Genomic DNA, 25,980 nt, shown 5'->3' with positions numbered 1-25,980 from the left:
TCCGAGTGCTTTTTCCGGAATTTCGGTTCCTTCTTTGTAGAAGTACCTGGTTTACTTTCCCTTATAGGTTCTTCTTTGCTTGTGGTAATTGATGAAGTTTTAGCTTCTTTTGTTTTCTTTGAAGGATTTGCCGTCATATTCTGTTGCATTTCTGTTTGAATTAAGTTTTCTTTTAACACGTTTTACTTTTTCTGGAACAGGATATTGTTTAAGATGGGGGGTGTACAGTGAACGCAGTCTATTGTATTCTAAAATGTAAGGAATATCAGCGTTCAGTTTACTTGCATCAAAGTTGATTAGAAATAGACCATAAAGTGTACGTAAGCGTGATAGTGCTACGTAGCTCATGCCTTCTTTAAAGACTGTTTCCTATATCTAACAATGCTTTGTCTAGGGTAAGACCTTGGGATTTATGAATGGTGACTGCATATGCAAGAGTTAGAGAAAATTGTTCTCTACGTACATACATGTCTTTGAAGAGAAGGAATCGAGGAGTTGAGCGCCCTATCCTTTTCACTTCTGAAAGTTTGTCAAACTGAATGTTGTTGTCACGTGGGTATGTTTGAAAGTGAACAACTGTACCCAGTGCCCCATTAACTAGCCCTTGCTCAACGTCAAGGTTACGTTTAAGCATTACCCTACAATTTAATGATAATTTTAATATTTTTTCCAACCCAGCTGTGTTGGAGATTGAATTTTCTAAGCTATTTAGTCTTGTTGTGGCTTGCTCAGACATGGGTAGTGTCATACCATGTACGTCCAGTTTGTCTGTGGGGCAAATTTCCATTATTGGTTGCATTTCTTTATTTAACATGGTTTCATTGAATTTGAAACAGCTTGCAGGAGTTGGCATTAAGGCCATACAATTGACATATTTATGCGCTAATTGTTCCATAACATCAGTAGCACATGCATTATCGCCATAAAGTGCATGAAGGTGCCGGTTTTTCAATATTGCTTGTGCTTCTTGAGATAGTACACCAACTCTAATACTTAAGATGTTGGCATAAGTGAGATCGGCAGATTGCTGCAGGTTTTCTGTTAATTCTCTGTATTGGAAATGTTGCCAAAGGTTGACATTTCCTATGCTGCCAACAGCTTTAAGGCAGAGTTTGTGTCCTGAGGTTTTAAAAATAGGTTCACCTTTCACTGGTGTCAATTGTAGAAGATCTCCGAAAACGATAATGTGTTTCCCTGCAAAGAGTTCTTCCTAGTTTGTTTTAAGTACTTCTTGCAATCTCAGGTGAATCAAAGCCAACATTAGGTTGGAGACCATGCTCACTTCATCTATTAGTAGCATTTTCATTTGTCTTAATACTCTGCGTAATTCCATTGCAGCTTCTGCGCAAAGTTTCTAATAGTCTAATTTGTTTTGGTGTTCTACTGGAAGGAGTAGTAATCTGTGTAAGGTGACATTGCCTATGTTGTAGGCAGCTAAACCTGTGGGGGTAGTTACAACAGCTGACAGTTTGTTGTTTGTCAATTGTTGAAGGAACTTGCTGATGATTTTGATTAAGAATGTTTTTCCTTACCCAGCTTCACCACGGACGTTCAGCAGTATAGGTTTGTAATTTTGGCAGGTACATTCTTTATTTTCGTGTTGTACACCATGTGCAATTTGTTTTGTTACATCTTCAAAAATGGTGTGCTGATCTTTGTTAAGTTTTGCTTGTTGTACAGTTAAGTCTTCTATACCTTCTTGATAGTGACACATGGTGTTTTCCACTTCTATCATAGCTAATTCTGCCTCATTTGCTATTAGTGGATGTCCTAGTGGTTCTTGGCTTCCTGTTACAGAAGGTTGACTACTGTCGGAAGAGTCCTCATCTAGTTGGGCCTAAAGTTCTTCTTTGTGTTCCTGTTCATTGTGCAACAGTGTTTTGTACTGCTTAAAGTTCACATCAGTGATATCGCTTTCATTTGCTTTGAAAGCATCTTCATAGCAGTCATAGTTATCCAATATCTCTTCCTCTTTTCTCCATGGTTTAAAAAGTTGTAGCAGAGACATGTAATATAGTTCTTTCTGTTGAGGAGTTTTAATGACAATTTGACATGATTAATTAAGCTTCGTTTGGTAAGTTTCACTAAGCTGCCTTCACAATCCTTCACTCTATATCTACCTTTGCTTTCATCAGGTTTTATATTATTTTTGTATGCAAAGTTTTGAGCTATGTGGTATAGACACATGCTTTCCAAAGTGCTACTCCTGTTCGGATAGTATGTGTCCAGTAAATTGTTTTTTAAAATGTCTTGGCTGTTGGGATCATTTCTGGCAATTGTTTCTATGTCCTCATATGATTTCAGAACTCTTTTTCTAGATTTAGCAGGAACAAGACTAAGCCATAGTATGTTGTCTGATTTTCCATACAAAGCAGTACCGGTTAAACGATCTGCCGCTTCATAGGTGTCACATTCTCTATGAGAGAGCATTTTTATGCCTAGGCTGTACTATTTCTGATAGTGTTTTGTCTGGTGATAGGTCATCCCAGAGGTCTTGAAGCTCTGTTTTTTCTGCTTTTGTTAAGTAGGCTGTAACATATCATGCAACAACAGTGGAATTGTCTGCAATGTACTGCACATTTATGTTTGCATTCCATAAGAGGGCAATGATTGCATTGTAATCATTGATATATTTTGATTCTTCTGTTCTTCTTATGTAATACGTGTTCATAGGTGATTTACCTTTAACACTATGTCGAACTGAAGACATGAAGTTGTTCACTTCACCTGTTTCTGTAACTGGTCTAGAGAAACCAAAGTGGCATTTGGTGTAGTATTGCCCTTTGTTTTTGTATTTGCGACGACAATATTTGCCACATTTGTGTCTTTGAAATTGTAAAATCTGCCCATGCAGGTCACTATGTGTCCGTTGTGAAGGGATTTCACAAGTGACATTTTTGGATGAACTGCAAAACAGTGGCATCAGTGTCCTGACCAAATTTGGTGCACCTTTGATCCATAAAAGCATGTGAATATGTGGTGCTCCTCTCGCTTGGTATTCTTTTCTCCAAAAGAAGTGTTGCACTTCTAAGAGGGGAGGAACAGTTTTATTGCAAATGAAGTGTAGCATAGCAATGAAAAGATGATGGAAATATCTTGACACATTAACTGGATCTAGAGAGCAAAGTTCTCCAGGTGTTAATATATCTATGTTGGTTTTGTTGTTGTTTGCTATGCATAGGAACTCATGTAAATATTCCCATGCATATTCTGCACAACTTAGTGTAACAAACCAAGTCGGTGTTCCAAGATTTCTGATCATACAACATACGTCTCCGTGCCTTCTGTACCACGCAGGTTTGGAAACAAATTTGTTATACTCGATTGTAAAAGCTCATCTTTTTCTTGTACTTTTTGTATTATGCGTAGCTGGGATATTTTGAAAGTGGGTTCCAGATTTCAAAATGTGTGCAACTCCGTAACATAGGGTTGCTAGTTCACTTTCAAAGAGTAGGTGGAATATGTATTCCACATTTTGTCTAAATCTGGGATCTTGCGAATACATTCGTAATGAGCGGTATTCTGATGCCGTAATCCGAGTGGGTCTATCATCGTATCTTCCACCTTTGCCAGTAGGAAATAGCAGTGGAAAAGCACATGCTTCTATACTTTTTTCCCATATGCTCATTGGTGACCCTTTGGTTTGTCACATTTGGTAAGTTTCTAGTGCATCATCTATGCTTTCATTGGAATGCAATGGATGAATTGTGTAATGGTCCAAAAGAGTGGATACTGCAGCAGGATCCAGAAGTTCAAATTGTCTAGTTTCTGATGACTCTTGAATTATTCCAGTTGTTTCCCTTAAGCTTTCTTCAATATTTATTTCCTTGTAGTATTCGTTATTGTCTTTTAGATATTGCAAGGCTTCTTTAACTTTATGTAAGTCCACCCGTTGTTGCCAAATTATTTTGTCTTTTGTTGGTACACCATTTACCAAGACAATTAAAGAATGCTCTATTGAACATTGCACTCCTAGATTGTGTACATTTTCTGTTAGATCTAATGGCAAATAGACTACTTTGCCACGAATGCCTTTCACCAATTCAGAGGGAGGTAATTTTGTTGTTTTTGGGTGAAGGCGTATAATTGCTTGAAATGGGTGAACTGTTTGAATTATGATGCTCTCATACAAATTGAGTTGTTGCAGGGTTTTTGGTAGTGGGAACAATTCCAAATTATTTGTGATAGCACGTGAAGGAGTTTGGTTGTTGTCCAGTTTTGTCGTGCAGTAACTGCAACATATTAGGCGTTCACTTATTTGATATTTGTTTTCTGCTAAAAGGTAGAGAGCTAATTCAAACCATTTGGAATCCTCATGGTCTTCTATTTTGTATGCTATGTCTATATTTTTTGTGTTCCTTTTGTAAAACGTTCTGCGGCAACACACACACACACACACACGGTTTGGTACTTCAGCCGATGCACTTTTAAATTTCAGTATTTCTTTTTTGTATGTGTGTAATAGAAGGTTGCTATGTGCAGAATTGTTGCTAGTCTGTTCTAAAACTATTGCATTTTTTAAGCGGCTTTCACTTCCCAAATATTTTCTCTGGATACGGTCAATTTCTTTTTGTATGTATTTGGGTGTACCATGTAGAAGAGTGTTATTTAAATTGGCTAATTCTGAAACTTGACTTTTAGCATAGTATATTTTATACACTAGATTTCTTACATTTGAATGATGTATTGATATCCTTTTGATATCATGGAAGGTACTTTTGCAAATAGGTCCTGAAATGCAGGCTAATGAATGTCCTTGTAGTCCTGTGTATTTGCGCACTGGACAGATATCCATATTTTGCAGCACTTTCATTTTAATTTTGTCTTTACCTTTCACATACTGATTGAGGAACTGACGTAAAGATTTGAAAGATGTGTTAGGAATGGCACACATTGACGTGCACAACCATTTGTATACTGGACGGTCTGGTTCAGTCGAATCGAGAGGTAATTCTGAGTTTTCAGGGGATACTTTTCTAAGCAGAGTTTCTTGTTCCATGATGGTATTATTGATTTTTTCCATGCCCTCGTCCACTGCTATGGATGGCAATTGTGTTTGTTTGATTTTGTTTGTATGCTTCTTCATTAAAATAGGGTTCTGTGGTTGTTGTGTGACTCCATTCACCTCCACAAATATGTAAGAAGTTATTTTTGTTCACATTCCGTTTATTGATAAGTTTCTTTTGTAGTTTGGTACTTAGTTTTGTTAGTGGTTTCATCCTATGTAACACTAATATAAACAATTTCCTTTTGAGAAGGATTGCCCTGTCCATGAGAGCTTGTAGGATTAATTTTCTATGGTAGGTTTTAAGGGTTGAGGATGATTTCGGTCCTCTTCTTATTAGATTCTGAAGGACTCTGTGGCGAAACATTTTTGCTAAAATATTTTTTTTTTTTTACTATGGGTTCTTGTTACTATATCAGGATTAATAGGAGCATTGCTAGCAATACTGGTAGCTGATTTCTTGTGAAGAGTTTTGTGTTTCGTGCCACATTTTGAGGGAGGAGGTAAAGTTTTGGTAGCTGAGGCTTCCTTTGTTTCGCTAAAAGACTGTATTAGCTGTTTTGTTCCAACGTTCTCTGCAAACTCTGCTACAGATGGATGCTTCGGTTGGACACTTAATTTGCTCTATTTCTGCATTCCTTTCTACAGACTTGCTTTTTGGTAGGCATTCTTTGGGGTCTGTTGAAAAAAAGAAGGCATGGTTTGGTGTGTTGTACAATGTATGTGTGTTGTGTGCATGCGTGCATGAGTTTGATGCGGAAGCTCTTTTTGGTGGTGTGTGAATGTGCATTGGCCTCTTACAATGATTTGGGAAGGCTATTTTTCTGTTTCTATACTACTACAGTGTGGTCCAGATGAGAGTACAAAGTGGCCTAGTGGTGAGGAGAAGCATTAATAATAAACGTAATGGTATAAAATTGAAACAGCGATTTGTTTTCTAGTACTAACATTCTAAGGCTTCTGTATGTTATTTGTGTTCCAAAAACACAGTGATTTGTGAGCCATTTTGCCTGTTATTTTTTGTTTAATAAATGGGGATTTGTGGGTAGAATGGTTCAGAAATCAATGTTTGCTTTGGTGCGCAAATTAAATAAATAACCCACACAGTCTCTTTGAGTAATAGTTAGAATATAAAAAGGTAGTACTGTACTTACTTTTTTTGCGGAATGACCAGATTTCTTTGGCTGTGTCGTTTGCAGTGTAGATGCTGTTGCTTTTCAGGAGAGTAGTCTTCACTGCGATTGTAAAAAGAAGAAGTTAGTAACTTTGTGTGTTTAAAGCAGTGATGTTACTGTACACGTTAATTTTGCATCTTTCGTCAAAGTATTCTCCTTTGATATTTCAACACAGTGCATGTGTGCATTTCACTTCACTATGTGCTGCCTAGGTTATTTGCAGTAGGTTAGTTGCACGTGATTCAGAAAGGAGTACAATTTTTAGGTTATGAAAATGCATTGTTTTTTAAGCTGTGTTATCTATAGCAGAGAGGTTTGTAAGTGATAGGTCATTATAGTAGATGGGAAAAATTTCACTACTTTCATATTATGAGTACGAATCCGAAAAATCGGGAAACCCTCAGAGGGAGAGATGTCACCACAGCAATCAGGAGAGTTTATTTTTCTCATACGATGGCATTGGAAGTAGCATTAATGTAGGTGGTACACAGTAAAAAATTGTGACATTTTCTAATGGAAAATCGAGTGTCGAGCTAAATAGGGAGGGTTATACGGCAGACATTAAGAATTAGTGCAGTTTGTCAATGAAAAATCGGACATCTTGCACTTAAAGGGGGGAGCGTTGGTATGTATTGGCTATGCAGATTTAGTGGCATTAATTTGTTTAAATGAAATCATAAGGGTTGCACATGTTCTCGGATTAAAATATGCATACCTGTACTTCATACTCATGCATGTGCGCATGCATGGAGCTGTAGGTAGAAATCCGCAACACTTGCACAGTAGCTTTTGAAGTAGGTGCTTTGCAATGATATGCGACTTGCATTCAGAGTGATCAACAGTACATTTGCAAAATTTTGATGACGTAGTTAGATGTAGAGATGTTGAATGTGATTGGTGGATGGTTGTTTGACTGCTTAGCTGTGTCCAATGAGGGAATGGATTCGCGAGTGATGTGGAAAGGGTAGAAGGACTGGCTAAGAGTTCCGTGCCGCACATAGACAACGCTTGTGCGCGGGTAGTGCATGTCACATACAGGGTTCTACAGCAAATCCAGCATGGAAAGGGGACTGTAGGCATCAGCCAATCAGATGTTCACATTGCTCTTTTGTGTCGAAAGACGGTGCATACACTGAAGATGGCAGAGGTGGAGAGGGTCAGGGTTTTGGTGCTTGGAGATATTTTTGTCCATGGTTTATAGCACTATGCCGAAAGTAGGCATGTGGCACACAATTTCGATGTGAGAGGAGTGGAGGTGGTCTGGAGCGCTGACACTGATCGCAATGTTGCAGCAATTCTCCAAGTTTGCAGAGACATGCGTACGATGACCACTCATGTGGTACTTTTGCACTACGGTGCTTGCCATTTGGGCTACGTGAGTTTACGTACTTTGTTGGAAGATTTGGAACAGTTGGTTCAAGCTATCATGAACATCTTTCCAACAGCTAAAGTAATTTTTTCTGGGTTACTCGCTAGAGGAAAATGGGACAACAGTTCTTTTTTCTGTCCTGATCAAAGTATTGGGAGGTGTAACATCAATCGCGGCATGCGTGATGTCATCAATGACAGTTGTGATGTCATCTTTCATATCCTGGGTGTTAGTCTTAGCAATGCACGTAGGTGGTGCGAGTTAGGGTTGTTTAGCTTACCATAACTAGCGAATGTCAAGGGTTTTTCTGTTTTACTTTGAACCATAACGTCCCTTTAACAACATTTTTTTTCACTGATATATATATATATATCAGTGAAAAAAACAAAGGGGCTACACATGTGATATCATCAGTGAGGTCATCAATGATATGTGTGTCATGATGCCTACCCCCGGGGACCCAGACCAGGTCCAGCAACCCCGGAAGCAGGCATCAAGTTATTTTGAGCAAGCCCAAAAACCCCTGCTAGGGGCTGTTTGGGTGCGGTCCTGGCGCCTATGGCGCCAGGCTAATAGAGTAGAATTTACCTGATGCAGACCATGCTGCAAGAGCTCCAAGCCAAATGAGGCTTTGAAGGGACTATTTTACCTAGGGACTATTTTTTACTCGGGCGGGGCTGGTGAGGAATACTTACCTGGGACTACCTTGGAGGCTATTTAAACCACCCCCGAAGAGCAGCACACGCTTCGTGTTATTCTGCATCCAGCAGCGTAACGTTCACTGTGCTTGCAAGTCTGCATCCAGTCTTCTGCCACGCCCGCCTCGAGTTTGGAGCTCCTAGAAAAAGGGAGAAAGAAGGAGAAAAGGTTAGAAAAAGAGCAATACCTTTGATCCTTAACTGAATTCCTGATCCATCGCGCCTTCGAGCTGGAAGAAAGAAGTTATTTTATGCGCGTTGCCTCGCGGCGCTGAACTCACCGGCCTTCGCAGCATCTTCACATTCCACCGCATCCTCCTGCATGTTCCCGCCGCATTCCGGCACCTAAGGAGTAGACAAGAACAGCAAGGTGAGCCAAGGGAATACAGAGAGGTATATTAGTTACCCCCCCATAGACTTACCTGATTTTACCACCGGGGTACTATTCCTCTTCACAGGTCGGCGCAGCTTCCACTGCATCTTCGCCGAACCCCGGCCCCTAAGGGGAAACAAAAGGACAGCACGGTGAAACAAAGGGACTATCAAGGGTAACCCTCCTCACCACAATAGACTTACCTGATTTTACCGCCAGAGGTATTATTCCCCCCGAGACTTCATACTTTCTCTCACCGCCTGAATAAGGGAGAAAGCAACAGGTTACATTATTTATCGAACTGTGTTGGAAATACAAATCCTTACCAGAATATTACTGGTTGCCACTAGAAACTCTTCACTAGGGTCAAGCTGCAAGGAATCGGACAACAGAGAAAATCAGGCATTTGAACTCTTACGAACTACATACTTCTCGGAGTCAATATTGTTCTGGAACTCACCAATTCCTTCGAGCCAGTGAAGCAACTGGTTATCAACGCGCCCCTGCGCTCAATGCAGGATGGAGAGCTCATCTTTTCAAACCATCAGGTGAGACTATAAGAGGGGACATCAAAGGTGATCCGTGGGGAAAACAGCAGGGGTGGGGGGATTTACACTCAACTCCACGGGTGGTTAATTCCCTTTCTCCATTTGCAGAAGAATATTCCTACAGGCCAAGAAAACGAAGCTAGATGGGCCAGTCCAGTCCGTCATCTCGGCCCTACGCATCACATTGGTGGAGACCGCAGCTGTCCAGTTCAGATCGACGCCTCTGTGGGAGCCAGGTGAGCGTAACAATATGTGATGCCATCTTTCATGTCCTGGGTGTTAGTGTTAGCAGTGCACAGTGGTGCGGGCAGGTATGGTTGCTTAGCCTACCATAACTGGCGAATTTCAGGGGGTTTTCGGTTTTACTTTGAAACATAATGTCATGTTTGTAAAGTTTTTTGAGTGAATTGCACAGGTTTTAGTAGGGCAACTTAACCATAATGTCCCCTTAACAAAGTTTTTTTTTTTTTGCGAATATAGATATAATTAGTTCACTCGTCACTGAATTCATACATTTTATAATCCCATTCAGATCCTAGCAAGATGTTCTAAATTCTCCCCAGATGTCTTTAGGTCGAGACGTATGCAGAGTCAATGATATATACAGTTCCTCATATTCATTCACACAGGTTAGTTCCTGAATAGACAGGGATAACAAACATTCCATTTCCAAAGTATGCATCTTTTCGTCACTATGATGCCAATATTTAAAAAGGGTCATCATACTTTCCAGGAGGCCTTGCCATTGACCAAACAGTGCAGACGTCGGAGTAACAGCTATGTCTTTACTAATAACTTCAGACATTACTGTGTATATTTGTTTCCAATAGTATGATAGGCTTGGGCAGGACCAGAACATAGGTAGGTATCCTGCTTCCTTCTCTCTGCATCTCAGACATAAACCATTGTGATCTGGGAATTCTCTTAAGTTTATATGGTGTGTAGTGCAACATATGTAACAATTTATATTGAATGAGTTTCAATTGGCCATTCATAGATACTGATGTAGTGAACTCACACATAGCCCCCCATTGTTCGTCACTTATTTCCTCGTTCAATTCCCTCTCCCATTTCTCCTTTGAGGGATCTCCTTGTATCGGAGTCACAGCTAGTTTGTTTGTTCGTTTTATTTATTTCTATAGCGCCCCAAACCCAGAGGTATCTGGGCCCATTAGAGTAAGTTACAAGTGTTACAATAGGCATGATATAGTAACTCCCTATATAGGGTAGTGAGTATATGTCTGCACCCGCTAGAATTTAGATATATAGGCTAGCAGTTTATTTTCAGGGGGTTTAGAAGGGTACGTGTCCCATCTAGCCCGGATTTCTGCACGTAACCGGTAGCATTGCAAGTGTCGCACTTGGGCATCTCCATGCTTTGCCATTAGGCCCTCAATCGACAAGAACTTCCCCTGAGGAAACAAGTCTCCTATACATTTATACCCCAGGGTTCCCTATCGTTTACGGATAGGGCCGTCTCGTGTAGGAGAAAGGTGTGGGAAATCCCATAATGGTAGCAAGTTATAATATGGAGTTTTTCCATCTGTCCAAGATCATATGGGCAGTCGTCCTTGTATGTATCCATTATGCGTTTCATCATTTCCCTTCCCTCTGTCGCTGATTTTTTTAGCCTAACCTAATGGGGTTTCTCCCAAGTCATACCAGTAGGAGGCAAATTGTGCTTAAGCCGCCATCGAGTAGACCTCCAGGTTGGGTCAGTTGAGCCTGCCCTTATATGGCATTGCCATCGATTCCCACTTTTTTCGCACAGCTCCAGAATGCCACAGAAACCTAGCTAGGATACAGTGCTGTTCTTAAAAAAAAAAACAAGCGTCTGGCCACATAGGTCCATTTACAAACGTATATAACATTTAAGGTACTATTATTTTAATTAGTGAGAGTCTGCCCGATAATGAGAGGAGAATCTGTGACCATACGGACATTTTTGTATTGATGTATTTCATCAGAGCGATGTAGTTATCTGTTAATAACCCGGTTTTTGTCCTAGAGACTGTTATTTCCAAGTATTTTAGCTTATCTCTCCCTCATCTCTTAGTTTACCTCTCCCTATCCGCTCCATCTCCTCTTACTCTTCTTTCCGCTCCTCCTTAAAATCCCACCTTCTTCAATCTCCCTCCAGACAGCCCTTTACTATTTCCTCCTCTGCTTCTCTCCTACCCTGGTTTTTAACTTAATGATCTCGGCAAATTGTTCTGCATACTGTTCTTGTTTATTTGACTCATGACATGTATTTTATTGCTTCTAATGTATTCATGTTGTTTCATGTAAAGCGCTTTGGCGTAAAGCGCTAAATAACATTTAAATACAAATACAAAGCTGGCGTCCATTTTAGAAAGGTTTGTGTCTGAGGCCGAGGTGTGGCGTCCGTAAGGGGAAAACATCTCAGACTTCCCATAGTTAATTGTGAACCCAGAATGTGCCCCGATTAGGGCGATTTCCTACATTATGGGGTCTAAATTGTGCTGCGGGTCGCAAATACATAATAAGACATTGGGCCTCATTATAATGTTGGCGGATACGGTATGAACGGTGCCGGTAAGGCACCGGCACCACTTATACCGTACCACCGAATTACGAGTTCTGCTTGCGGGTGCTTGACAGCCTGCCAGGTTCGTCCTGGCGGGTTGTGCGGCACCTGGAAGCATAACTCGTAATTGCACCACAAACTTCGCTGGCAACTGGGCCCGCTCTTTGAGACCGCAGCAAATGCCCAAATGTTTTCGAGTCATGTGTTCTTATCAGGGCATTTATACATTTCCACTTAGAAGAGGAATCTTTAAATCGATTGCGCAGCACAGGCTTATATTGTGCTCTAGCGCTGGCTGTGCTTTTCCCTTTATCAATTTGCGAAAGAACACAACTTCTTCTGATTCTCTGCAGCTGAGCATTTAGTTATTTTTTTTCTTTTTAGCAATACATAAATCAAAGACTACTCCTGGTTTTCCAGGATATGCTTACTACTGATAAGATGTCTACACTCAATGGGCCAATAAAGATCCAACATTCTCTTCAGATCCCACTGTCAATCCCACATTATTTCACCACTAGTAAACCCACAATTTATCAGAGAAGCATTGGGGCTGTTAATATTGACTGTTGACCACAAAGCCTATTCCCTTGTAAATTCACCACAGGGTTATGAAGCAGAGTATCACAGCCCTTTGCTTTTCCAGCATTGCATTTCATAGTGAGCACTGCGTGATCACTCATGTCGACACGATATACCTGGAGCTCAGGAAGTAAATCCAAGATTATCGTGTTGACAAAAATTAAATGAATGCAACTGCTATATACACCATTGGACCAAGTGGCATTCGATTCAGAAGTTTGAGAAACAATGGGGTGTAAATCAAATTCGGCCAACTCCTCTGACCATTCCTTGCCCTTCCTTTCAGCCATTTTTTCCTGCAGCCAGTTGGTAGACTGCATTAAAACTGGTGGCATTAAAATTAAAAACTCCAGTAAGGATTAAGCCCCTTTTATGTGATTGTGAAGGCCATGCCCAGAAGGTGCCAGTAACCACTTCCATGAGCTCAAGCGTAGAAGTGCCCCCTGTGGATTGTATAAGGTGGCCAACAACGTACCCTGTGAGCCTTGTGGGAAGTTAGGTAAAAAAGCAGATAAAAAAAATGAGTATGTTCCTTCGTGAAAGGGAAGGAACTCAGAGAAAGTTTGCTCTTGGCTCCAATACATAGACTCCCTATGGAGCGAAGAATCAGAGTAACCATCCATATCAAATGGAGAGGTGAGCCAAGTCTCCTGAAGTAAGAAAAGATGCGACTGTCTTATCTCATCACAGACCCTAAGATTCGTAAGAAAAGAATGATGGCCTCTTGAATTCCATGAGATAACATGAAAAGAAGTATCCTTAACAGAACTACTAAGTCAACCTGGCTGTTTCCACACATTTATCCAATTACCAGGCAGTGTGAATTGTTCCGAGGTATAAACATGCTTAGATGCTGCATATTGATAATTATTGTGCTGGCTAAAATTTGAATGGGCTTGTAAGTTGCCCATAGATGCTCTGGCAGGGAGCGTAGTGGGCTGAAAAAAAAAAAAAAAAAAAAAAAACCACCTCAAAACCCATCTCAGCTAGGAACTTAGCATTTTTGCAAATTCGCTCAACCACAATATGAGATAAAAGTGACAAGAACCCAATTTGAGGGACAATGCACCATAGCCAATTCAAGTCTTTTAAGGTCTTCAGAAATTATAATACCCAAGTCAGGAATGAGATGCAATAATTCAAGTAGCCATGAATGATTTAATAAAAAGGACTTGCAGCAGTAGGATTAGTCTTCACAACATATTTCGGGCAAACAGGTACGAAAGAATCCAGTGAGAAGTTCATATTGCGAGTCGTTGGCGATTGAAAAGATGCAACACGTGAGAGCCACGACTCCGGGTAACATTTTGCGACTTCCTCCACCACCGTAGAAGCTGAGGATGTCGGACAAAAAGTATGGCTAAATGGCCAGACGGTTCAGATGCTTTAGAAAGCTTAGCCGAGGTGAAATGTGAATAATCTTGTGCCTCATTTGAGACCGAGTGACTATTTAGATCTGTGTCTTGATTCTGCCTCTAAGAATTATTATGATTGGTAGCCGGCAGTGCCAATGAGGCCAGAACATTCTGTCTAAGAGAATTAAATGCTTCGTAAGTGGTACCCACTGTAGCTCTTGTAGTCTGTTGAGCTGATAATCCACTAGTGAGATCAGTGTAATTACTGTATCAGGCATATTTCTTGTTTCAATCTGAGTTAACGTTGATACTATTTTAGAAGGGGATGTGCAGGAAGAGTGCATACATTTGTCAATATGGACCTGGAACAACATCTGTTGAGTACTTAGATCATTTGAAATAATATATTGACCAGTTTTTGAGGATATCACTTTAGGTCTACTCCTTTCTGTGCCTTTTTGGTTGAGGGGAGTTTTTAAGAACTCTACTAATTTGTTTTGCTGATTCAAGTAGGTAACTTGCGGATGTCTCTTTTGCCTTTTTTGGTGTATTCATTGGGCTATTTATCAGAGATTGTTTAATGCAACGTGCCTCTAGGGCATAGTGCCTGTACGGCATGCTCCTCCATTTCAGCTTTAACTTTGACTAACCCTTGCTGTGAAACCACAAGTTCAGGAGAAATAGGCGGGAATACCTTTGTTGTACACGCCTTACTAATTTATGGTAGTAAATTCACGCTGTCTTGAGTGACTGTTGTATCCCGAGTCGAGTTGTGCTTTTGAGCGAAAGGCCGATTATTGTACCCATGACTGCACTAGGCTTGGTACATGAAGCAGAACTAGAATCGATAACGTCAACAACCAAGGCTAGTATTTGTTTGAACTCACAATGCTCTTCCACCAACTTTGTGCATAAAAGAAATAAGGCATTGGATATGGTTTCATTGGAATGGGCCGCGTACGCGGCGGAGGGGAAATTGGCAAGTTTTGCAGCCGATTGGGGTGAGACACTGGACTATTTGAAGGAGGAGTTTAGGGAACAATGGTGCCCCCAAGGACTGAAGCTGCTGGACTTCCATTATTGAAGAGGGTGATAGGGGTCTTCGAACTATAGAGTCTACTTACACTACGACCGGTGTTGGGGGGGGGGGGGGGGGGGGGGGGAATTTTGCTGTTTTTTTCTCTGTATTGAATTTGTTATGTTTTATATACTGAAATCAATAAAGATGTTTAAAAAAAAAAAAGAAATAGGGCATCAATTTTAGGAATTAAGGTATTCAATGTAGAAGCAGGGAAGGGCGCTTCACCAATCAGCCCCGAAGATGAATTGTTGCTCAATATTGAGCCCTCCTCCTCGCTTTCGCCGTCACAGTAAGAGAGCTACGAGGGGGAGACTAACTTCTCAAAGTCGTGGCTGGCGGAGAGATTAGTGCCAATAATATTATTATAACTGGCATTAGTAGGACACAGGGAATTACACTGCAGGCTTAGACACAGATTAAGAAGTGATCCATTGTTATCAATCGTAGGTGAACAACGAGGTGTAATTTCCGCCGGATTTCTTTTATCCCCCCTGGCATGTATCACTGCTTTATCTAGGAGAATTCCACCTTCCAGTGCAGGTACTTCCCTATTGTCAAAATAGCCAGTAATATTCAATTGTGAATCATTCCTAATGGCCTTTTTATCTTTTTTGTCTTTCTTAGCTCTGGGCGTAATATTGGAGCCATGGGATCCTCACGTGGGACTGCAAGTGCGTTTTTCCGTATGTAAAGCAGTGCTGCGTAGGCCATATCTTTGTTACTTTTCATCTGTGCAGGTGATTCAATGACTTAAGTTCCAAAGTAGCTTTACCAATGGTCAGAGCGTGAGGGGAAGAGTGGCATCCAAATTCAATACTGAGAGATTAACAAAAACAAGCTCTCAATAGCCAACTCTGTAATTGAAATGATAGGCCACTCCCACCAAGACCTATGCTGTCACACTTGCCTCAATTAGCTTGTTGAGCCGGGACCACTTCCCTTCTCCCGCTGCCTGCAGGCCTGCGTATCAGTACCAATGAAAAGCACTTGCAGACACTTCAGCACCAATCAGACTGAAAAACACACTCAAGGAACTTGATGAAAGCCTTGACCGCCACTCACCAACTCTAGTGTCTTCCCTGCCTCCTGCTCCAGACGGCCCGAGACTACAGCAACTCAGCAGCGAACTCTGCTGTGCTCCGCGCTTGAACGGAGTACAGTTAAATTGCGCCTCCTCTTCCCAGCTGATCCCGTTACAGTGCAGCAAGGGGGAAAAAAGACACCATCCAGCGTGTGTGATGCCCGATACTGCAGCAACTCAGCAGCAAACTCCGCCTCAATTTTGGGATATCGTCAGCTGCAGTCATTTTTCAGGAGGCCATCAGGCAGCTACTGATCCCAGTGAAGTCAGCAATTAATTACTCGGACGACATTCTGATATATGGAACATCCCAGGAAGCACATGATCATGCCCTCATGGCTCTATGTGACATCCTGAGTAGAGCTGGACTCACATTGAACTATGAGAAGTGCAATATCGCAAGGACATTCTACGTTTATACGGCTACATATTCTCCGGACAGGGAAATGCAACCAGACTCGGATAATGAGCACTCAGCACCTAGGGATGGCAGCGTATTGCACTCGGTACCTCCTGAGATACGCTATCACCAATGAGCCCTTACGGAGACTATTGTGTAAAGAAGAGTCATTCCACTATTCAAGGGAATGCCAAAGGGCGTTTGACACTGTCAAGATGCATCTGGCCTACTTCAACCCGGTCTGTCTCACGGAGATTAGGGTTGGCGCCAGCCCTGTAGGGCTAGGGACCATTCACACCCAACGTGAACAGCCCGAGGCACCGCCAAGTTTCGTCGTGGCCTACGCCAGCCGGGCATTATCCCAAACAGAAAGTAAGTACTTGCAAGAGGAGAAAGAAAGGTTAGCTGCAGTATGGGCATACGATTACACTTCCACAACGTTATAGGGAAGAGATTCATGCTCATAACGGACCACCAAGCCCTCCTGTCACTGTTCGGCAACAAAGAAGTCCCTAGGATAGAGAGGTGGGGCATACGCCTCCAGGAATATGATTATGACATCATCCACAGGCAGGGGGAAGACACCAACCCAGCCGCCTACATCTCACAACCCCCAAGTCTGAAGCACCAGTCACTGAGAGAAGGAGATGCAGAGTATCTCTGCTATGTCACTGTGCAGGCCATGCCACCGGCACAGACGATGAAAGAACTGGAACAGGCATCACAAGAAGACCCATCCATCAGAATGGCCAAGGAACTCACTAACACCAATGAGTGGAAGGACTATAGGCAACAGTTCCCGTGCCATGAGGGTGCCAACAAGCAGGAAATAGAAAGCATGTCGAAAATATTAACATAGCTAGCCGTGTCTGAACACGGTATATTGCTGCGAGGATGTCGCCTGGTCGTACCATTCTCCCTGCGAAAGGGGCTTAATGTTGCTGGCACATGAGACACCGGGGGGTGGAAGCAACCAAGAAGATGCTTAGACAGACTGCGTGGTTCCAGTTCATGGGTGACATGGTGGAAGAGGCGGTCAGGAAGTGTTTCTGGTGCCAATGTCCGGCCAAGAGCGATCCGCCGCTCCCACTTCAAGTGACAGTGATTCCCAAAAGGGTGTGCTACAAGCTTGCAAGGGACTTTTATGGACCATTATATATGGGGGACTAGTGATCATGGATGTGTTTTCGAGATTTCCTTTTGTGAAGAGGACTGCTTCCACAGCATTTGGCCAGGAGGTGGGGGTAATCAACGAGGTCTTCAGTGAATGGGGCATTCCCCACACCGTGAAAATGGACAATGGGCCGCCATTCAACAGCCAGGAGTTCCACAACTTGCGAAACATCTAGGGTTCACACACCAGAAAATAACTCTGCTGTGGCCTCAAGCAAACGACATGGCGGAAGGATTCATGTCATCCATAAAGAAGAGGATACAGAAGGCTGTATTTAAAAGGGATGCCAGTACAACAAGCGTTGTACCGAATGCGGCAGCGCTACAGGAACATGCCCCACACAGCAAAGGGAGTACCGCCTGGTGACATAATGAGGCCTTACAATGCAATGACAAGACCACCCCAAGTGGAAGGAGTGAACCGGGTCCCAGTAGAAGAGGTGGAGATCATGGAAGCAGATGTACGAGAGAGAGGTGCCAGAGGGAAGGATATGGGCAAGGAGCATACTGACTGGGCAAGAAGGGAAAAGATGAAGGTCTTCAGTGAATGAGATGATGTCTTAGTGAAGCAACGGATACAGAGAAAGACGGATTCCAGATACGAGAGCAAGCCATTGCGGGTAACAGACGTGAAAGAGACAATGGTGGCTGCTACCAATGGAAAGAAGGAAGTGACCAGGAAGCCTCATTTTTCAAACGCCTTATATCTGGAAGAGAGACCGACGCGGACCAGAAACATGCTGCGGTGCAGGATACCCATGAAACGAAAGGAGGTGAAGGAGCCATACAGCAAGAAGAGTCAGTCCCCTCAGAAACCGAGTCTGGGAAAGATGACTGACCGAGACGAAACATCAAAACACCCAGCAGACTCAATGAAGAAATATGACATGGACGTAAGGAGATATGTGTGCGGGAGGTGTTGTGAGGGGACTGCACATGCTGGATGTGCCCTTTAAGGGTACGTCATTAAGAGATGAAGAGGAGGAGTCAGGAGTGGAGGAAGTCAGTAATAATAAAGAATGTGAACCGAGAGCAAGTTTGTTTGTTTGTTTATTTGATAATGCGCTCCAAGCCCTTGGGCAGCTGGGCGCAACAATACAAGTAGACTCGAAACTTAGTTACAGTGCCTGACACAGGCTATTACAAAACAGAGGTAGCTTACAACAAATGATACAAGTGATACAGTACATATAGGATCAAGATGGGTAAGCGTAGAAGAATACCGTCTTAACTTATGTATAGCATGATCAGCTAGATAAGGGTGAATATCGTTACATATCATTGTTGTGCAGCCATTTGAGAGCGTTACATCTAAATCTAGTGTAGGGTAATGGGCGTCTGAGGTCAGGTGGGAGTATGTTCCATGATTGTGCAGCTCTAACAGGGAAGCTAGATCCACCCGCTGTGGTAAGTTTGAATCTCATCTCAGGACTTCAAGTAACAAGGTGTTGGCAGATCTCTTCAGTCAGTTTGAGGGTCTCCAGTTGATTCTTTCAGCTAGGTAGGGGGGGGGGCTTGATTGTTGAGGCATTTGGACGTGAGAGAAATAGTTTTAAGGAAGATTCTGTCCTTTATCTTTAGCCAGTGGACCTGAGTCCGGTGCTTGGAGATATGCTCTCTCTACGTGGGATATTCAAAGCTGCTCTTAGGGCATTATTTTGTAATCTCTGGAGTTTGTTAATGACCGACTTATTTGCACCTGAGTATAGGGCGTTGCAATAGTCCAGTCTGGACATGACAAGGGCATTGGCCAAGGTGAGGCAGCTGGCACTGGACAGGAATGGTCTGGCAGCACGGATGAGTTTACACGTGTAAGTGGTTGTAGAGGCGAGGGAGTTCACTTGCTTTTTAAGGGTGGGAGCTGAGTCGAGGTAAAAACCTAGAGTTTTAACCTCTCGCATAACCTTAATAGTATTATTGTCGATGTTAAATGAGGCATAGTCCGGGGTGAGTTTAGTTAGGATAAGGTCTGATCCGAGGAGCAGGATTTTAGTTTTATCGTCGTTCAGGCAGAGTCCATGGGAGGCCATCCATGCCTGAATGAGGATGTATATTTTATTCACCACAGCCAGGTCCACGTCATAGCTGCCCGAAAGCGGTATGAGGATCTGGGTGTCATCTGCATCATTTGTGTAGGTGACACCCAGTCTGTCCAACTTGTCGAACAATGGCTTGGTGAACATGTTGTACATAGTGGGTGAGACACAGGAGCCCTGTGGGACTCCACATGTAATTTGGATGGGATCGGCACAGGTAGAGGTGGAAAAGACTCATGGTCCGGTTGGCTAGAAAGGATTGGACCCATGCTATAGCTTCCCCTGTGAAATTGGCAGCAAGCTTGAGGTGGTTGCATAACTGCATGATCCACCAAATCAAAAGCTGCTGACAAGTCCAGTAGGAGTAGCAGCACTGTTTTCCCCACTATCCTTGAATTCCTCAATTTTAGTTTTAAGATCTATCAAGGCTGTTTCAGTGCCATGGAGAGGGCGGAAGCCCGATTGGCGCAAGCCTAGTAGATGGTTAGCTTCTAAGTAATCTTGAATTTGGAGATAGGCTACTCTATCGATGATTTTTAGTAGGAAAGGTACAGTGGTGATAGGCCTATAATTAGTTGGGATGGATAGATCAAGGGTTTGTTTCTTAAGAAGGGGGGAGGACCCAGGATTCTTTTAGGTTAGCTGGCACTGTGTTGGATTTGAAAGAGGAGTTAATGAGCTTCGAGATAAACGGGGCTAAATCTCTGGCTAAGTCCTTTATTATTTGAGCTGGGCAACTGTCGCCCTTACAGTTGGAAGGCTTCAGTGAGAGGATAACCTTTTCAGTGTCGATGATGGAGATTAGTATTAGGTTCAGTCACTAGAGGTGCTTGTTGATCAGTAGGAGAGAGGGCGTCCTTTTTATTAGTTATTTTAAGCTGGAGAGTGGAAATTTTATTCGATAGGGCGTTCTGTATGTTAGTGCACCACATCGTGTCCTTGGGGACCGTGTCAGTTGGTTGGATGGGGGATTCCATTTCCCAGAGGATGGCAAAAAGTTCCTTGGTATTAGATTTGGCATTAGTAATTCTGTCATTGAATACATTTTTTTTTGTATTGATAATTTCTGTCTTGTAATATTTGGTGAATTGGGTTAAGTTAACTTTGTTGTCGTCAGTAGGCGAATTGCGCCAGATAGTTTGGAGTTTTCGTTTCTGCTTTCTAAGGTCTTTAAATTGGGGTGTGAACCAAGCATTAAGGTGGGCTTCTTGTTTGGCTTTGCATAGTTTGTGTGGTGCAATAGTATCTAGTGCATGAACCAAGCATTAAGGTGGGCTTCTTGTTTGGCTTTGCATAGTTTGTGTGGTGCAATAGTATCTAGTGCATGAACCAAGCATTAGGGTGGGCTTCTTGTTTGGCTTTGCATAGTTTGTGTGGTGCAATAGTATCTAGTGCATGAACCAAGCATTAAGGTGGGCTTCTTGTTTAGCTTTGCATAGTTTGTGTGGTGCAATAGTATCTAGTGCATGAGACATAGCTTTATTAAAAGGTGTCTACTAGGGTGTCTGGGTCAGTATTGTTCTCCAGGCCATTGATAGTAGGCAGGAGGAGGGGGATGAGTTTTTCTATAGTAATGTCTTTTTTTACTTCTGGTGGGGAGTGGTGGTATCATTTTGATAATTTTAGGGATGAGGAGGTCAAGTGTGGCAGTGAAATTTATTAGATAGTGGTCGGTCCATGGTTGATGTCAGTAATGACTATGTTGCAGTTAAGTTCAGATACCCAGTCAAGGGTACTACCTTTAACATGTGTGGGGGTGAGGACTTTTTGGGTAAGGCCGTGGTCGTTTAGGATAGCTGTTATAGAGAGGGCATTTTTATTATCTGGCTCATTGAAGCCAATGTTAAAGTCGCCCAGCAACAGCGTTTGCGAGTGATTTTGGGTATTGGTAGCTATGAGGGTGGGAAGGTCATCTTCGTAGGTTCCCAAGGGACCTGGGGGCCTATAGATCAAGTGAATAGTTAGCGTGAGGTTATTAGAGAGTTGCAATTTTGCTGAGAGTACTTCGCAGGAAGCACAGGGAGGTGAGGTGGTGAGTCTGATAGGCAAAGTAGTTTTAGCGATGATGACTAGGCCACCGCCTTTAGCATTGGGTCTATCTACTCTGTGGATCTGGTAATTGTCAGGTACGGCTAGCATCAGGGAGGGTCCTGCTGCCTCGTGGAGCCAAGTCTCTGTTACGGCAAGGAGGTCGATGCTGCTGTTGTTTAGCATGTCAGCAATTTCAGTTGCATGGGCTACCATGGATCTGGCATTGATAAGGGATCCAGTAAGTGATAAAGTATAGTCTCTGTGTCCTTCCTTATACGCTCCTGTACATGCCCTTATACTAGCAATGCCCATCCCTAGCGGAAGCCCAAGTGTAAAGACAAGACCCAGCCCGGTGACCCAGCCAAGAAGATCAAGGAAGAAAGCTTCCCCAGCCCCGTTAGCCTTTCTACAACCTCAGCCATTTCCAACCTCTGCCAGTTCCAGCATCTGGCATAAAGAAAGAAGCCACAAACCCACCCCACTGGGCTGCAGTTCGAATTCAGCAATAGAGAACATGTTCCCCAACAGAGAAAAGCAGTGCAAGCCAGGCCTGCCAGCCTTGCAGCTGCATCATGTATTGCGGATGACACTGACGTGTAAGCCTGTTGATGGTTTTGTATTTTTGTGTTTGGGGGTACCCTGATATTTTTTTTATTGCTGCTTTAATGTTGTTTTTCTTTGACAGTCTAAATCTATCTGCAGTCAGATTAGATTTTACGAGTAGTGTTTTGTTTTCCGGAACCAAGAGTGAACTGTTTGCAATTTCAAGGACAAGTGGCCTATTGTGTTACAATTATCAGGAGCTGTTTACATAGGACTGGAACACATGGAGCCGAGATATTTTGGAGCCTGCAGAAACGGAAAAGTAACTAAAAAAATAGACTGTATGTCTACGAGATATGCTTATTTGATGCACCACATTATTACTTGAAGTATTTGCTACATTTTGCACGTACATTCTCTGCCAGGGGTTAATTAAATACCGGCATATTTAAAACTGCAACCACCTCATAATTACCCATTACCGTTTCACAAAACTATTTGTGCTGTAGAAAGGCGATTTAATAAGTCGCATACATCTTTGCCCTAATACTGTTGTGCATTTACCATCCAGTACATTGAGAGTACATACACACTGTACACACCAACCAGTGGTTTAAAGTAACTAGAACAGGGGTACAAATGTTAAGTTGCAAAGTATTAGCCAGGCAAAATAAAACTTCACGTACATCCCTCAGTTCTTCACGTGCACAAAGGACTTACTATCACGCACCAATGTTACAACTGCCAAATTGCCCAGTGCCAGGCATGACCCCATGAGCCATTTATGGCTTTGAAACATTCTAAGATGTTTAGCCCATAATGAGAAAACACGAGACTGGGAAAAAACAGTACTGGCTCAAGGGGACACAGAGCATAGGGCCACCTGCCAGTAATGCAATGGCCAGTAGAATGCACACGTTCTGATACCTGTCTAAAAGGGGTTGTGAATCACGACACTTCAATTGTGCTGTGTAATCATTTATTGTAACTGTGGGTGTATTCATTTGTTTAGTTGCATTGTGGTTTTACTGCAGTTTGTGTTGTATTTGAAGAGGAGGATCCTGGAGTTTGCTTCAAAAATCCGCTATATGTGGAGGCACATTTCTTTTTTATGCACGGGGCATATCATATTCATTGCCTTCACGGTTACCACGCCCATTTGCGCCTCACCCCACTCCCCCCCCCCCCAATTCTCTCAAAGGGATTCAAGAACACTCAATAGACTGTGTATGAAGTCTCTCGCAATGTTCTCATCTAACAGGTTGCTGTCAGACAGCATCCACATTTGGGGCAGAGCATCCTTAGAGCGCAATATGATCAAGAGTGTGGTCTAAAGAACCAAGAGTTGCACTTATATTGGCAAAGCCAATGGTTTGGGGTGTTCTAGAGGCAGGCATGCTCCTCAGTCATGTTAATATTAGATAACTAATGTATGTAGGGAAAAAAAGACATGCTTAGTACTTTAATTCTGGGGTAGGATGGTGTACTGCTTATAAAGCAAGTACAGGGAAATATTTGAGATTTTTTTTTCCAAAACTTTATTCATTTTCGCAGACAAACAGGGTTACATGTCATCAAGATATCACATGTTCATTCTAGGCAGCTATCACAACAACTTAATCAGAACTTTGTGATTGTGTATAAATTCTAGAATGCGACCTTAATAGCAACACTTACAATGTTTACCCCCCGCCCACCTAACTGAGATGGTTCCGACTTTCGCGTCAATTGTTGTTGGCTGTGACTGGTTTATCCTTTAGGTTACATTGGCCTTATCTGTAGGGCCGTTCTCCCCCTTATTTGTCCGAGGAGCTTCAGTTTAGGATTGCTCTGAAATAGTAAGCTTTCCACTCTTTCACAAAGTCTATGAATTGGTCCCATATTGCCAAGAATTCCTGATGTCCGCCCACTTTCAGGGTTCCCACTTTTTCCATTGCTAGTATGTTGCATTATTTTGACCCACCAGCATGCTATCACCGGACCAAAATATTTTAGATTTGATGAGCAGGATCCCAACGCCGGTACAAGGTATCAGGTACCAACCAGTAAGTAGAGCATTCCATACGAAATGACACATTTTACACATTTCCTACTGCTTTTTACACATCGCAATACACAGAGTTACTGTCACATATGTATGTGTGCATGCCACCAGTTGGCTTGCTGAGTCAAAAGTAGATCCTGGTAACGGTTGGTAACAAGCTAATAAAGTTCTTCCTTACAACAAACAGAAACTAAAGCTCCCATATCTTGGGATCCGTGCAAATGTCTCGAGGTACACACGTTTGTAGTACACCAGAAGCTGCAATTAACCCATCACCTTTCAGAAGTCTGTTCTTACAGGAAGAAATTAAGTTTCAAATCTTGCCTTCTATACCAACATTTGGCAGTGTAAATATTAGATAACATACACAATAAGCTACTTTCAGGATAAGCCTCTTTCATATCAGACCACTACAGGGGTGACTGGAGCAGTATAAAGAAGTATTTAGATAACACAAACGTTGATAGCGTCACCCCTATAATACACATCTAAAGATGCGAACAGCAAACACGCAAAACTATTTATTCGTCTAAACTGCAAAAAATGCAACCCATTTGGAGAGTGACTCTCGCCTTTGCTAAATTGTCATTATGTGCTACTTAGTAAATGTTGCAAGGTACGTGTTTTTGAAGAACTTGATGCTTCGGCACTTTGGGTAGGGCTACATTCATCCAACCAACATTGTAACATTTCTTAGCTGCTTGTGCGCAATGTGTTGATAGTGTGTGTTACCACCAGGAAGTATAACCATATAAATGTGCGCCCAAAACAAAGGGTTACTGAATTAAAACAGTAAACAATCTCATGTCATAACTGGGCGGTAACCTGAATTAAAGTACCATTTTATTTTTCAAAGAGAAAGAACATCTGCGGTGTAAATCTTTACAAAAGCAGTTCATGCAGTTGTCAACTAGGAGGACCGCACAGCACCGTTGCAATTAACGGGTCCCGAACATTGAGCCCTAAGGGATCGCCAGCCGCCAGAGAACAACGAATATGGGGTCCCGACACCTCAGGGACAACCAAAACATACATGCAGAGTTGGAGTTCGTACCTCTCTAGATCGTGAAGCCGAGATTCATTCGCTGGCTCCGAAGGACTCACGCGCAGTGGGCGAAAGTACAGTAGTCCCAGTAATCTTTAGCAATTGCGACCAAGGCGATCCTTGGGAGCAATCTATACACAGTGCAAGGGCCACGGAGCCCTGCTGCAATAGGATGAACTCAAGAGGGACTTTGACAGGATGCCTGAGACACCAGACACCAGCGTTCTTAGCCAGTGGTACTAAATCCCATTAGAGGAATGGCCCTATTTTCGCGTCATCATCACGTGTCTCCCGCGTTACGTTCCAAACAACGTGCACTGTGTACTCTACCTCGTGGCCGTTCTTCCAGCTGTCAGAAGCCTGTGGCAGCGAACATTGCCGCTGACATTGCTTCGAAACATGTAGCCATAACCCCTCAAACTTTCCAGACGTTACGATATTACCTTTCCGAGGGCACCGTTTAGACTGTGAGTGCCTGGTAATTCTGGGGTAGCGTGGAGCCTGGGTGTCTGGCCCGGCTCTTGGGGCCAAACACCCAGGGCTGTCAGAAGATGTGGTGAGGCCCGGGGCAAAACATTTGGTGAGGCCCCCTTACAATTTTTTCCACTCGGCCAGCAGCGGCACCTCTGCAAAAAGGAGACTGGAGAAATCTCCTCTTGAATTTGTGTGCAGGATCCCAAATATGGTTTATTGCTAAAACTCCAAATCAACTACACCAAAGTTAGATTTCTCTACTGAAGAATGGTTTATGCCAGAATAACTTTTGTAGCATATGCAAAAATATATATAGGATGGCATGAGCTCTCCACTGAGCCACTGAAACTTGAGCAGAACCATCTCCTGTTCAGGAAGCAACTCAGGACCTGTCTCTTTGCTTCTGACTTCTCTCTTTA

The 25,980-nt window shown here is 42.7% G+C and overlaps 1 protein-coding gene across 4 annotated transcripts in view; it reads right to left on the bottom strand.

Moving 5' to 3' along the window:
• The window catches only part of RCBTB1 (RCC1 and BTB domain containing protein 1), a 765,714-nt gene extending 740,378 nt beyond the window's left edge, over positions 1 to 25,336 (bottom strand). For all 4 annotated transcript variants that reach the window (XM_069640792.1, XM_069640789.1, XM_069640793.1 and 1 more), the window contains exon 1: positions 25,097 to 25,336. The gene's annotated coding sequence lies outside the window, so the exon portion shown is untranslated. The remainder of the gene's footprint in view (positions 1 to 25,096) is intronic.
• Between the last annotated feature and the right edge of the window lie 644 nt (positions 25,337 to 25,980).

Source organism: Ambystoma mexicanum, chromosome 7q (genome assembly GCF_040938575.1).
Source record: "Ambystoma mexicanum isolate Mex_15411 chromosome 7q, UKY_AmexF1_1, whole genome shotgun sequence".
Taxonomy (NCBI): Eukaryota; Metazoa; Chordata; class Amphibia; order Caudata; family Ambystomatidae; genus Ambystoma; species Ambystoma mexicanum.
Note: the sequence above shows the minus strand (reverse complement) of the source record. Positions and strands in the feature narration are given on the sequence as shown.